Genomic DNA, 16,400 nt, shown 5'->3' with positions numbered 1-16,400 from the left:
GGGATGAAAGCAATTTTCGGGTCACGGGATAATCTGCCCATTGGCCGTCAGGCCTGGCGAAATGGGCATTCCTCGGCTGAAATGCGCTCCGACTAAGAGTACGCCTATGTGTGCTGACCATCAGCTTCCAGTACTTAAGGGCTGGAAGAAGCTGGAAAGCATCATTATTATCACTATTGTCACTCTCATCAGTGAAAGGCGAATCGATACATCAATCATAGCTCATACTCTTCATCGGACTCGCCATCATCCAGTCCTGTATTTCTTCGACTAAGTTTTTATCATATTTGTGTGCTACAAGGCAGTCAATAAACCTTGTTAATGTTTAAAGGATTGTCCTAATTCCACGACTTTCGGGAGATCCTACATGTTTACCTTGCTAAGTAGGTATCTAGTCCGTCCTGAACTCTCGTTAACGGAAGTACAACATCGGTACGTCGAACCGACAAGTATTACAAGTAGTGCTCGCGTGCAAGCGCTCTCGTACAATAATCGCAGGTAAGATCTCCAACCTCCAAGGAAGGAACCCCTGCGTGTCGCTCAACAAGTACCACTAACAAAAATAGAAGAAATTATGGATCGATAACAGAATCTGGACATAAAAAAAACATTAAATGTTGCCATTTGCCGAAGAATTCTTACGTTTAGCTTGGAAGTTTCAACGCGATAACGCCCCAAAGAATACGAGCAGAAGGCAAAAGTGGCCATAAGAGTATTTTGAATCAGATCCAGTCTCTATTATAAAATCGCCCGGTCACGGACCGGATTTAAACCCCATTGAAATCATGTGGAAACCACTGGAGCCCGAGGTCAGGCATAAACACCCGGAAAAATTTGCCAATAAGAATTAATTATTTGCTGCTCTGTTACGAAGTTACTGTGAAATTTCCGAATACAAAATTAAATCTTTGTTAGTGTCAATGCCACAAAGATGTGCGGAGGAATAAAGAACAAAGGATTTGCGAGCAAAATTTTAAATGAAATTTATGATTCGTTAATTTTCATTAGAGTTTTACCATTATACCCTCTAAGAAAATAAATATATTTACTTTCTATAATAAAAACCTTATGTGTTCATTTATTTGTGCATGATTTAAATTCGGAATTAACCTGCACACTCATAAAGAAAATTTTGATTGAGGTTCATTATACACAATTGTAAGTAGAAACGAAAATTCAAAAACTTCTCCGCTTTTGGCCGGCAATGTATAGCGGAAAAAAACACTGACATTAAACTTAATGTGCTTCAAAAGTCCATCTAAGAATAGCGTCGATATGTAGTGGTAGGCAAATTCCAAAAAAAACTGACCAAAACATTACGAAATCAAAGACATAGTTTAAATCATCCACGATGGAGATGCAGAGATTGCAATAAAAGAGACTGTAACTCTTTTCTGCACATTTGCGTCGTTCATCGAGTATCATACATTGCTGCGAACTCTCATAAATAAATAGAGCAATGGCAGAGAGAGAGTCATAAGTAAATAAATAAACTCGATAGGTCACAGACATTTTCAATGCAAACAAGGCTGTGTAGATGGAAATGGCTCATAAAAAATATCGAAGAGGAAAAATCGCATTAAAATTCCTTGCTACTTGAAACAAAGATTTCAATGTCTTAGCATCATGGCCCATTATTGCTCTTGCAAGACAGATGATCAGTTAAGAACTAGTATATACGCGAAGACAGCATCACGAATGTCTTAGTCCGTTGAAGAACTGTGTACATTAACGTGGTTTCATTAACAGCTAAGTTCCTATAAGTCACTGCATGTTTGCACAGGATAAATGCAAAAAAAAAAAATGATATCGCTTCAATAAATAAAACTTACTCACTTCAGTTCATAGCATCTTGGTTGGCATATTTCCAAAATGTTGCCAATTGTAACCATAAAAATGTTTGGAACCGATGAGATGTTCTTTCTAGCTTCGAAAAAGGTGTAATTTGAGCTCAATCATTAGCCATGATGAGTCTTCAGACTTAGCTGTACTATGAAATGCATGAAAATGTCTGCCACTGATAAACGTTTTCATTGTTTTTCACTTTTTATTGAAATAAATATATGAGTCGTTAATTCCATGTAAACCCTTTGAATATTATTTTATAAATGTCTAATGACATTTTTCATTTTAAGGATGAAAGAGGAACTGAAGGATAATAATAATTATTATTATTAGTAATTCATCATCCGGTCATGAAATGGGCTGAATTTTAAATTGCTTTTGAGAACATGTAGATTTATTATCGGTTTTTTTCTTTTATTTTCTTGTCCAGCTCTCCATTCCTTAAATTATTTCCAAATTTTCGTTATTATATTCAAACTTTTTTATGCGCAATTACAGTTATCAAGATTTTATTTCATTATTTTTTTATTCCATATTTGCTAAGGGAAAGCATACTTGAGAAATTTCTGTTTTCTAAGGCCCCTGAAGGGGCTTGAAAAGGGGCTTACATCAACGCAGGTGTATCACCACTAGTTGAAGCACCGATATCTTGGGGAAACCAAAAAATATGACGAACTTAAATGTGGCGAGTTTTTATCTTTGACGCCAATGGGCTACGGAAATGAAATATATATTTTTCGGCTCCCCTTCTGTAAGGCCGTTGAGAGGACACGGGTTAGTTTCATCGCCACTCTTTACTATATCAAAAACATTCCATTAAGCCAGCCACAAAAAACCAATGAGGAAACTTTCGAAAATGTTCTTTTAGAACCGCTTTGGTGTCCTTTAATTCATATTTTAGTGGCGGCTTTTAGCGGTATGTGATTAACAGCGGAATGCGATCAGTACTATTCCTGAGTTTTATACCATATCACTATTGAGCGATATGGAATAAAATAAAATAAAGCAACTCAGCTGAACTTACCTCATAGACAAGTTGCATGTTTTCATTCTAGAGGGTGTGAAAGTCAACTTTTTGTTCTACAAATTGGGAGAAAAACAATTAATCTATCATTATCACTTATATTAGAATAAATTTTGAAGCGGTGAAAAACCGGACTGACTCCGTCCACTGGTGTGGACCGTCCGACCCACGTCTCCACTTCGATTTTTAGATTATTATGGATTTTACCAACTTTACGACCAGAAAAATTTAAAAATATATCAGGGAACAAAGCAAAAATGTAAATAAATGTAAAAAACGATTAATCCATAATTAGCACCTACGTTAGTAAGGATTCTCAAATGGTGAGAGACCTGATAAAACTGGATTCCGCCCACATCACCCGCTAGTCTTTCGATCATCTTCGTGGGTCTTTGCCGCAAGCATGCTAGACCTTATACCGCCCTTCTCTTGCATAACCCCGATATTTCCACTCGAACTAGTAATACCCTTTATTTATACCTCTATATATTAGAAATTCACAGAAACAGAGAAACTTTAGCTCGACAGTCAACCATTCATCAATCGAATATCAGAAACGCTGACCATTTTATATTGCAGGGTTTAATTACAGACCTCCGGAACAAATTCTTAAAACAAAGAATAAGTAAGAAATAAACAAAGTTCCTAATAAATTTTAAGAGCTTAGGAACTTCCAATTTAAATGAAAGATAAGAGATGCTCTTTTGAGTAAAATTTTTATTCTATCGAAGAATTTTTTGATTATACTTTTTAACTTCAAGTAATGTTTTCAATGTGAACTTTCATCGCGATTATTTGGAAACTTTAGTTTTGAATTTTGTATTAGATATACATGTGTGTAACTATAGTTTACATATAGTACTTAACATTGATTAGCTGCAAATACATTAAACGGTATGTAAAGTACTTAAATAAATATGCATATATTATTACTAAATGCCTCAAAAATTTCAGATAATATGTACTGTTTCAAAAATGAAAAAAAAAACAAAAAAGTTTAATGAAAAATTCTATGCTGCAATATGCGTGAAATAAATGATTCGATACCTGCTAGGATGCATTGAAAACTGTTTTTTTTTATTATTGAGTTCAAATTTTTTGTTTAAAAAATATTTCCGACATTCTTGCTCTCAGGATTTGTAGGATTTTTCAATGATATTTTTAGGAACCTGAAGCTTTTCGTTTCTAATTAAGGGAAATTTTCACCAATTTTTATTTTCTACCTCACTAACATTATATACAAGATTTTCCACATGCGAAAAAAGCTGCTGATAAAAAAGGTTTAAAATTGAAGTTAAATAGAGATTTCTTGGAAACATTAGATCAATCACGCGGGATAAAAAGGACATTGGCCCCAGAAAAATGATTACTCTGTGATATCATTTTGGCATACTGAGTGCATTTAGCGGACCTAAAAAGTAACCTACGCTCAAAATTTAAAGAAAATGTCTCAGAAACGTTGGAAGTGGCAAATAAAAAAAAACATATTTAATTTTTATGTGTAGCCATTAGTCGCAAAAGCACCCTGTATAACAACGGCCTAAACTTAATTTTGTTCCTTCAACAAAAGTGCCTGATATATAACCGTCAAATACGTACATAGTGTAGAACCAATAAAAATGAACGTCGAATTATCGATATCAAAAAATCCAGCTGCGTGTAACCTGAGCTTCTTGACTTCATTTAATTGTACTATATCGAGTATCCGATCTATGAATTCCTCAGTATCATTTCTCAATGAGCAACTCTGAATCCTTTCATAACAAATTTCAGTAATTCTCCGGGCCTCCGCCGAAAGCTTATTTGCTAATATTATGATTGCCCAGATATGACTCTAAAACCACCTTATTCATTATCTATAATTATATTAATTAAGAACTTACGTTGGTGTAAAGTATGTCGATAATACCACTGTAACGAATCATCGTTGGAAATTTATATGTATCCACGACTAGCGTTGAGACGATCTCTAATAGTAGACAAATTCCTTCAAGAATTATCCAAAAAAGTATGAAACCAAACACCTGGTTCAAACCATCCACTATGGAAATGATCTTTCTTTGCAGAGACTGCAGTAAAACGAGTTCATAATTCTTTTCTGCGCATCTGAGTTGTTCATTGAACGTCGTGCATTGCCTCAAAGTTTCGTAAATAAATAGAGCAATGGCAGAGAGGGTCCATGAAGTTCTAATAAAATTGAAATTTATCACCATGCCCTCATTACATTGTAGATAAAGCGGATAAGTCACAGTCATTTTTAATCCAAACAAAGCTGTGTAGATGTAAATCGCTCTTACGGAATGTGGAGAAAAAAAAGCTCTATTCAATTTCTTTGCTATGTAAGACAGGGACTTCAACATCTTGATTATTTTCGCACCATTCCCTATAACTGTTAATGTCAGACAAACGCTAATGCATAACTCACATATCTTAGAGGAGCAGTTGAGAATTCTGTCATATGGTTGCGAAGATATGAAGACCCTATAAGCTATCGTATGTGCCAACAAGAAAGATATAAACCAAAAAACGATATAGCCTTGATATATGACCCTTACTGACTTGTTTTTGTAACAACAGGGTGGATATATTGCCAAAATTATGCCAATCGTAATCAAGTAAATATCTTGAAATGATAAGGTCTTCTCTTTTAGTTTTGTAAAACTTGGAAGTTGATGATCTCTACCATTAGACATGATGAGTTTTCAGACTTGACTGCATTACTTTACGATAAGTTAATTCGATATTATCCGTTGGAAATTGTTTATTACGTTATTGATTTTTATCTTTCAGCCGAAATGAATATTTCAGTTATTGCTTCTGTGTGAACTCTTTCGATGCTTCTTTCACGTATGTAATATATGTTTATGTACGTCTAATGCCGTTTCCCATCAAAATAATAGGAAATAAATCGATTGATGATATGCTAACGATTGTGAGTAGCTGGTAGTCGTAATTTGAAACGATTCAAATGACGATTTTCATTAAAGGAAATCGTAGATTTCCAGCAGTTATCTTCCTCCATTCGCATGTTGAGCTCTTCTTTCCTGAAACAGTCTCGTTGAAATAAAATAAATGAACGTTCGCTATTCAGCTATATCTCGTTGCACTATTTTGAAACTTCAATGTTTCCTCTAAAGGCCTTTTCCGTTAGAAAATCATTGAAAGAAACTTTTCAGTGAAAATAATTCAAAGACCAAAATTAAAATAGAACTCTCCGTTATCCCCTTGTGCTACATTTCGTTATATCATTAAACACGAAATTTAATTCAAGCCGAGGATTACATACAGCACTTAAGAGAGCTCATATGTCTTCTCTGCTGACAACAATACGAGGTTAGTCCCAGAAGTACCCGATCTAACGTATTGATGGCGATTTTATAATCACAAATTTACCTATATTACAAAGATATGACCTTAAAAAGCTTATACCTAAAAGTTGATGGTACTACGTTAATACGTGTTTTTTTTAGCCTTTTTAGGGATTTTGTGAACATGGAAAAAAATTGGTAATCAATACGTGATTCAATAGTTTCGTTTGAAAGATCTTAGTCCACCTAACATCACAGTGGAGTGAAATTCTGCTCTAGGGGAATCTGATCTTTCATTAGCAACTCTGAAATGTTGAGTGACAGAGTTTAAAGGCGGTCGTATAATCTGTCAACAAGAACTCCGCAGCGGTTGACCCAATGACACTCCAGATCTGACCACTCCAGATATCGTGGCGAAAATCCACAAAACCGTACTGGCAAATAGGCATTTCCAAAAGTACTGTAAATCGCATTGTCACTGGACAGTTGAATATGAGAAAGCTGTGCACGAGATGAGTGCCGCTATTATTCGAAATTGGACAAAAACAACTATACGAGGGTGTTTCAAGGGAGTGTTTGGCAGAGTTTCGTAATAATCACGCCGAGTTGTCGCGTCGATTCATAACCATGAATAAAACATGGATTCAACATTTGACACCAGAGACAAAAAAGCAGTCAAAACAATGGACTTAGAGTGGAGAACCGACTCAAAAGGAGGCGAAAACCGTTCCATCTGCAGGAAAGGTGATGGGGTCAGTTTTTTAAATGTCGTTGAAACAATATTTAATGACTATCTCCCTAAAGGAAAAACAATAAACGGGGAATATTATACAGGGTGTTTGGTTTACCGATACACATCCGAAAGAGGGTGGTAGGTAAGATGATTGTAAACGTATTTGACCATATATACTATTATACAAAATATCACGCATTTCCAGATATGGCGATTTTTCCGAATTTTACCGAATTCGCTGTTTACTTCCGTGTAAGTTAAAATAAAAATTTAATAGAACATTTGTTGTGACTCTATCAGTTTTCGCATAAATTTGAAAATGTACTTTATAGATATCAAACATGTAGTCGTGTCTGCATATGAAAAAAAGAATATTGTGATACTTTAAAATTCCAAAAACGAATTTCTCTAATGTCAAACCTTGACTTTGTAAGTAAATGAAGAGAAAGATGCAAATAGAAGAGTCGTTCAAATATCTTTAAAAACTTCTTTGGCCATTGCTCATTTGAATGACGTATTGATAGGCGCAGACTAAATGCTCCATAAGGTATTTAATTGAAAAAGAAAAAAAAATTGCAGAAAAAATGCATACGGAAATTTAACAAATTAAATAAAAACTTAATAAGTAATTATTATTTTCAAAATGGGAACCACCGTTTCTGAGACAACATCGACATCCTTTTTTTACCTCTGTGTTGGTTACTCCTAGCCTCATTTCAGCCTTCATTAATTTTGCTGCCCCATTAATTCTTTGAATGAGATGGTGAGATGGTCTCGACCATTAATTTCCTCATTGTATACCAGTTCTTTCATTCGTCCCCAGAAATGTTAGTCGACTGGGGTGAAATCTGGAGATCTGGCAGGCCACAATATCGGTCCATTTCGTCCTATCCATCTTTCAGGAAATTGATTATTTAAAGACTCTTTTATTGTTCTCCGATAATTGACCGGATGTCCATCGTTATGCCATAGAGCCAGTAAAGCCATAGAATATGGATGGGAAAAGTGTGTCACTCTCAAGGAAGACTATGTTGAAAAATGATATATTTTACAATTTTTTTCTTTTTTTAGTGCCAGGTCGAGTACTTCTGGGACTATCCTTGTACATCGATCAATTGTCCCTCTATAAGGCAATAACTCTAAATGCCTCACATACTTTTACATTATTACTAGCACCCATTTCATTGGCAACATATTCCTCCACTAACTCAGGAAGCATAATATGTTACCAGAAGGTTAAAGTACAGAAAGGGCCACAGTAACTTTTACTTGAGACTAATTTATTGTAATACATTGTCACGAAGTGGCTACTGAACGCATGGACGCCCTCAGAATTGAAGCGAATAGAGGAGAGGGAGAGACGTGCATGCGAAATACGTGAAGGTGGATGTAATAGAATTAAAGACTTGGCTGTTAAATGGATAAGGAGATTGAGAAGGTTTAAGAATTGCCACTCTACGTGACTGTAAGAAGACTCGAAAGTTCTTTGACAAAGTGGTTATTGACGCCATTATTTTAAGGTCCAATGGCCCGTTAAGCAACTGATGTAATTAAACCGGGGCTTACCACGCATTACGGACCAACTACATATTTATAATGAATTGAGCCCTTATTTGGGTTGGCTACGCTTCTGTGTTTAAGTAGTTAATTTCATAATTTCTATAGTGGGAATTTTAAAAGGTTTTTATATGCAAGTACTACATCAGAACCTCAATTTAGCAATACTAAATTCTTGAAAAGTGTCTCTTAAAATAAATTTTCCAACTCTTTTAAGTTTCCTGCCTTCACTTAAGCGCGCTACTCTCCCTTTTTCTAAGGAATTACTTGGATAAGTTTATTACAAGGATTTTTATATACAAATCCATTGACGCAAAACCCTTGATTAAATGTCCATTTCTAAGTCTTCTAAGGTACTTTTCAAAGTCTCACGATAAATTTCTATCGTCATGTAGGATGGCTGCAGGCTGATGTTCTAGAGAATTGATTGGACAATTTCTATATTTTTGCGTACAAATTCATTGGCATAGATGTTTCGATTGGGAAATAGGGAATTCTTGGCCGTGTCGCCTTCAAGACACTCTTCGAAATCTGATGATAAGTATTTACCCTTGCTTCGGCTGGCTACGGTCCAATATTCTTGTAAGACTATTCCACGATTTTTCTACTTGAAAATGGTGTTATCATCAATTATTACACATAAAATTTCATAGGCATCGAAAGAAATAATCGATTCAAAAACACCAGACACTTGAACAGTGTTGGATTGAACCAATTTTTCAAAATCTAACAATTCATTCCTTCCCTCATTGGGGTTGACTACGGGTTTGTATTTCAATCAATTTCCTGGAAAGTTTCCATACTTCCAAACGAGATCAAAAAGAAGTTTGACATTTACAAACTTGAATTAAAATATCTCGAGAACTTATCCCCTTTAATACAAAGGTCATTGTATATACAGGGAAAACCAGTTCAAGTAAAAAAATAGGAAACGCGCAAGTGGAAGAAAGACCGCATAAGTTTTAATGTGCCTCCGACAAAGATCCACAACGAAGTGGGCGGAGTCAGTCCGGTTGGCATCTTTTCTTCGATATTTGGATTAATACCGATCCATCGCTTTTAAAAATGTTCATCCCTTTCGCGGCTATGGAAATTAAAAAAAAAAACAAATGTAAAAACAACGATAAGAAATGGAATCCGCATAAATGCGCATATTTTCGTTTTATTTTGATGGAATTAATTGATGTCTTTAACATTCCCTATGTGACAATCGATCGGTATTGGTCATCGTTTTAAAAGATAAACAAACCTGGACAGGCCAGTGCAGCAAGCTTGATTTTCAATTCACCAAAAATCATCAACAAATTCCCAAATATCAGCGAATTCAGATCGTCGTATTCATTAATGACGTAACTCAGTTATGCTGGAGGAGAAATGTGCAATCATTTATATATAAGTAAAAAAGCGAAAATAATTTAATCCATCGCTAGAATTTATTATGAGTAAAAAATATGAAACGATAAGAGATCCGGTAAACACCGCAACGACCCCGCCCACTTTCACCGCTACCGTCTCAGGCCATGTACTCGGTGTTTGTCACAGACATGCTAGGCTTTATGCAGTGTTTCTCCCGTTTGCGCAATTCCTACGTGTCCGCTTAAATTGGTTTTACTTGTATATTAAAACTTCTTTTCTTAAAATAATTCCAGCAAACATCTGCAGTTTACAAAAATAGCTTTTAACCTCCCTGTGAATGTTTCTCGTTTGGGCGCATAATTATCATCAGACATTTTTTGTTAATTTAGCGCAGTGTTAAACTGCGGCAACTAATTTGGGCAAACTGCATCAATTAGCTGCGCTAGTAAAGCTTAATTTTCTTCAGCAAAATCCCATTAGTCTTTGACGGGAACCTGCATATATCATTTCCTTCCTCCAAATTCGCTCATATGTCGTAATTCAGTTCATAAGCAAATGGGAACGTGTCCCAGTGCTCTTTTACCATTCCCTTTAACACCGTTTGCTTTTATCGCCCCCTTCTTGCTTTTATGTTTGCCCAAGTCGTTTCAAAGTCAACATTTTGGTGAGCTTTCTTGCGATTTATTCAGTAGTGCATAAGTGGTACATGAGAGAAGACTTACTTGAGGCCAACATTCTGTGATAGAATCTCGTAAAATATAATTTGAAGACCAAGGAGGAGATGAATAAAAAGCCTCTCGCAATCCACTATTCTAAAACCCACTTTCTCATTTCGATGAGAAGTAGAGAGTCATATGCGAAATTAGTGAGAAGGAGAAAATCCGAAATAACTACTCCGAAAGCTTATAACCCCTAGAACCCTATATCTTTGTTAATAATAGTGTTTTCTTCCATAAAATGTGTCTTAGTTCGTAAATTTCCACCACGTTCTAAGAGGACAAAGATTAGACCTGAAAAGCGTTGTTTTTGTATCAGCTGTCTATTTTTGAGTGATTACCGTACTTCTTTCTAAGACAGTAAAGACTGTTTCCTGGTTGCTAAGGTTAACAAACCGAGCAATGATTTATTTACCATTCAGCTGAACTGTAAGTAAAACATGAGGTTAATCACAAATGTTCACCTTAAACAACAAAAGTATTATGACTCGCCAAAAATATTACAGAAGGTGACCAGTCTTTTGAATCCATAATATTTCTTCTCAATCTCTACTCAGAAAGCTAATCAGGTCATTTCTAGTTAAAGTGACTATCAAAACTTGAAAATACGAGGATAGTCCTAGAAGTACCCAACCTAACACTTACCAGGTATACCGGTATGAAGTGAGCGTCAGGATGTAAATGTCTCGATGTAAGACATTTGTTGCAAACAAATCTTTTTTTTTGTTTGCTTGGTTGGTATGCAAACTGACAAACATATTTAGTACTAATCAAGTCCTTGAATAAATAACAATATATTATTTCATTGTGCCAAAAATGTCGAATTTTGTACCACAAAATGATGATTTGCGGAAAGCATTAATTTTTTACTTTCATTTGAAGAAAAGTGCTGCAGAGTCACATCGAATGCTTGTCGAGACATATGGTGATCATGCTTTATCAGAAGCAACATGCAAAAGATGGGTTCAACGATTCAGAAATAACAATTTTGATGTGCAAAATGAAGAACGTGGCAGACCGCCAAAAAAGCTTGAAGACGCCGAACTGCAATCGATATTGGATGAAGATGACACTCTGAGTCAAAAGCAAATGGCAGAAATGTTAAATGTTGCACAACGAACAATTTATGATCGTTTAAAAGCTATGGGAAAGATCCAAAAGTGTGGAAAATGGGTGCCGCATGAATTGAATGAAAGACAGATGGAGAACCGAAAAAACACTTGTGAAATTTTGCTTCAAAGGCGAGAAAGAACATCAGTTTTGCATCGAATTATTACTGGAGATGAAAAAAATTCAAAATCCTAAACAGAAAAAATCATGGGTTGATTCAGGACAACCATCAACATCGACTGCAAAACCTGATCGATTCGGCAAGAAGGCAAAGCTGTGTGTTTGGTGGGATCAGAAAGGTGTGGTGCACCACGAGCTTTTAAAGCCTGGTGACACCGTTAATACTGTTCGCTACCGACAACAATTGATTAATTTAAACAATGCATTGATCGAAAAACGATCAGAATGGGCCAGAAGACACGAGAAGGTAATTTTGCTCCATGACAACGCACCTGCACGCAAAGCAACATTGATGCAGGATACTATCAAAACAGTTGGCTGGGAGTTGCTATCCCATCCGCCGTGTTCACCAGACTTGGCTCCTTCGGACTACCATTTGTTTTCATCGATGGGACACGCATTGGATGAACAGCACTTCGATTCCTACGAAGAAGTAGAAAATTGGGTGTCTAATTGGTTTGATGCCAAAGAGGCACATTTCTATTGGCGTGGTATCCATAAATTGCCAGAAAGGTGGTCAAAATGTGTAGAAAGCAACGATCAATATTCTGAATAATTTTTTTTCTTTTCTTGTTAAAATTGGCGTTTTATTTTTACAAAATAGCACTCATTTCACACCGGAAGACCTGGTAAAGTGAAAACATTTGGAAAATATTACATTACTCTTCAACATAGTCCTCTTTGAGATTGACATACTTTTCCCAGTAATATTCTATACCCTGTTTATTAGAACAAGCTTCGAATATTTCGAAACAGGCATCAACCTCGGACTCCACCTCTTCATTATTGGCAAATCTCTCTCCACCGAGTCATTTTTTCAAGTTTGAAAATAGAAAGTAATCTGACGGGGCTAAATCTAGTGAATAGAGTGGATAAAGAAGAAGTTCGAAATCAAGTTGATTGATTTTGGCAATGGCGGTGACGGAAGTATGGACTGATGCATTGTCTTGATGAAACAAGATTTTTTTTTGTCAAGTGCGGTCGCTCTTCCCTAATTTTTTCGCTCAAACGCTGCAATAAATTTATATAATATTCACTGCTTATTGTTTTTTTTTTAGGGAGATTGTCAATAAAAAGAATCCCACGCACATACAGAAATATTAAAATCATCACATCTTCTGCAGATGCAACAGTTTTTGCCTCCTTTGAAGCCTATTCTTCTCTTTGAATCCGTCATTTTGACTGCTCTTTCGTCTCAGTTGTGAAATGACGGTCCCATGTTTCATCCACGGTTATGAATCGACACAAAAACTCGGCTTTACTGCTGCGAAACTTCGCCAAACACTCCCTTGAACCATCCACACGACGTAGCTTTTGTTCAGTTGTGAGTAATTGCGGTACCCGTCTTGCACACAGCTTCCTTATGTCCCATTTTTTGGTCAAAATGCGATGTACAGTACTTTTGAAGCGCCAATCTTCCAGCAAATTTTTGTAGATTTTAACCAAAATATCTGGAGATGTCAAATCTGGAGTGTCATTGGGCCGACCACTGCGGAATTCGTCTCCACGGCTCCTATGGCCGCGTTTGAACTTCATTAGCAAATATTTTTAAAGTTGTTAACTAAGGTGCCCCATAGTGAAATCTAACTCCCCTTTGATGTTGGATAGATTAAACCTTTTCAGTGAAAGTATTGGATCACGTGTCCATGACCAATTCTTTCCAGATTCAGAAAATCTCTACAAACCACTCCAAAACGAACGGAAATCAACGTAGCACCCTCAGAATTTAGGCAAAAGCTTTTTAAGGTCAAGTCTTTGTAATACATACAAATTTTTAACAAAAAATCACCATCTATACGTGAGGACGGGTCCTTCTGGGACTATCCTCGTATTTTCGTACCTTTCGCTCGACTTCTGAGGTTTTTGCCATGAGCTTCCAATATCGAATTTTCGGAGTGGTATGCGGTTCCCACATCGAATCTGTAGTCAAATTAACAGAGCTTAATAAGGTTTCCAATTCAAAAGCAAATATTACTTCAACAGCAAAAAATATAAACAAATAATATCGATCCGTAGTGCTAATACTAATTAGAATGAATTGAAGTTATAATGGCTTTCAGAAATTATTACATAAATATTATTGTTATGCAGAATTGGTCGTGTAAAAAACACTATAAACACCACAAACACTAATCGGCTTGGCTTCCACAAATTGTAGGCTAAGCGAAGCGAGCTTTGCGTTCTACGTAAAGTTGCAAAGCTTCCTTGCTGTTCTTGATACTTAACGTATTAATATTTACATTTGTATATCATTTCTCCCAAGACTTCCAGGCCCAACATATAAATAGTTAACCGTCATACGAAATGTTTGTAAGCTCTGTATTTTCAACAAAATTGAAATGATGTTGATTTGTTTACTAAAACGAACTAATATCCAACAATACCAATAATAATTTATGTTACGTCGCATGCACAACATTTGGTCATTACTGGGTTCATGGGTCATGACACATTTTAAAATGACACTTTCCCTGCTTTTCCTTTCCAAGCTCAAACAAACCTCCTTTCCAATTGTTATTTTAATTATTATAACCATAATTCTAGCTTAATCCCCTCTTCGACTTTACAATTACTGTTTATCTACGACTTTTTACAGTTTCTATAATACATGGATCTTTCGCCCATGTACAAAGTGTCCTGTAAGCTAACGATATTCCTCGAAAGGTGGATAGGCCAACTCGAAATAAGTCGATTTAACTACTAAACTTGCCATAGTTCCAAAAGTTAATAATAACCGAGATACAGGGTGTCAATGGTGAAAAAATAAATCACATTTTCTTTAATATGTCTCCACTAATACGAGCTAGTTTCATGCGATTTTGTGCTCGGGAATTTCGTGAGATGATAAATTCAAATTTATCGACGATTTCAGCGCATCTTCTAGAGGGCGCCACAGGCGGTTATCACGACTCATTTAAAGTGACGAAAATTTTTTTGTGTCACAGTGTATGTCATTTTGCAATACCTAGCAAGCCTTTTCTCTCACCTTTCTTGATTAAGAACAAGTATACCCTACTGATGTCGGTAGAAGAAACGATCGTCGGGAAAAGAAGAATCTAAAGCTAACGGTGCATGTAAATGTATTGGCCATTAATTTTAAAATAATTATTGCTGTTTTATTTTTTAGTAAATGAATTGTATATTTCCTGCAGAATAGGTTCATTGTCGAATTATTCCAATAATTAACGATTCAAATGAAACATCATCACCAGTGCATGATAACAAACGAAAAAGAAAACGAAGCACCTGTCGATTTAATATTTATTACATAATGTGTGTTATTTATTACCAATTTTCAGTTTGATATATGTTTGGATATCTAGTTATTTCCGTTAATAGTTGAAACTTACCACTCATTATGTACTACCAGTATACTCTTTAAGAATCATATCATCATCATTTTATTTATGGCAGGACTTCGTGAGATCAGGCCTAATAGTAGTAACTGCCTCAGTGAGCACCCACGAAGTAATCCACTTACGCTGACGGGGTCTCTTGCTTAAACGAAGGACCAGATGGGCTACCGTCATGAAATTATGGGGATCCGATGGTCGAAGGTTCGAAAAAGTAAAGAAACACTGTCACACGCGCGACACTATATTTGCTCACAAAGTTGGTAAGTGTACAGAGTCGTGATAGGTAATCAAAATATACAAGGTGACATGAAAAACAGAATATTCCGTCAAAATAGTGTTATTTAAATAATTTTTGGTATACATGTTTCTTACGCTAAAGCAAATATTTCATAAAAATATTGAACAAATTTAATTGTTAAAACCAAAAAAAATAATAATAATTTGTCGGTCTTCTGCGATGTCTTATACTTTTCTGTACACGTCAAGGCATGGATCTAATGAGGTAATTGATGTCCTCCCGGAGGACCTCATTGTAAGCTAACTGGACAGCATGACATAACGCCGTTGGGGCGTGTGAGGGATGGGGTAAATTATGCAACTTTCTACCTACAATATTCATACATGTTCAATCGGTAAGAGGTCTGGAGATCGAGGTGGTCAAAGTAGCAAATTGATTGCATTTTATTGAATAAGTCCAGAGTCTCTCTAACCACATGTGTTTGTGCATTGTCTTGCTGAAAAACTGGATTTACTATAGAGTTTCTAAGTAAGGCACGAAATGAGATTCCACGACTTCTTCGATCTATTGTCTAATCGTCATATTGCCTCTAATAAAAAGTAAAGGTGACTTGCTACCATATGCAATGACACCTCAAACCATTACCCTAGTAGACTGATGGTCGAGCTTCTGTATTGTAAACTGAGGATTCCGTCTTTCACCCTCTTCTTCTTCTTACTCTTGTCCGATGATCATGTATACCCAAACAGAATCTGGATTCGTCACTAAACACCATATTATCTCATTCCAGAATCTATCGTATCCGTTCTCTTCCCCACTGCAGTCGATTTTAACGATGATTTAATTTGAGGAGTAACACAAGATAGGGACAGTAGGAAATCAGTCCGAAACTTTTTATCCGGTGATAAATGATTAGAATCCCAATGAGCCTTCCACATCCTGCAAACCCCTGATATGAAACGAACCTCTCTCTTAAA

This window comes from Euwallacea fornicatus, chromosome 23 (assembly GCF_040115645.1).
Source record: "Euwallacea fornicatus isolate EFF26 chromosome 23, ASM4011564v1, whole genome shotgun sequence".
Classification (NCBI taxonomy): domain Eukaryota; kingdom Metazoa; phylum Arthropoda; class Insecta; order Coleoptera; family Curculionidae; genus Euwallacea; species Euwallacea fornicatus.
The sequence above is the reverse complement of the archived record's forward strand: the minus strand, read 5'-3'. Positions refer to the sequence as shown.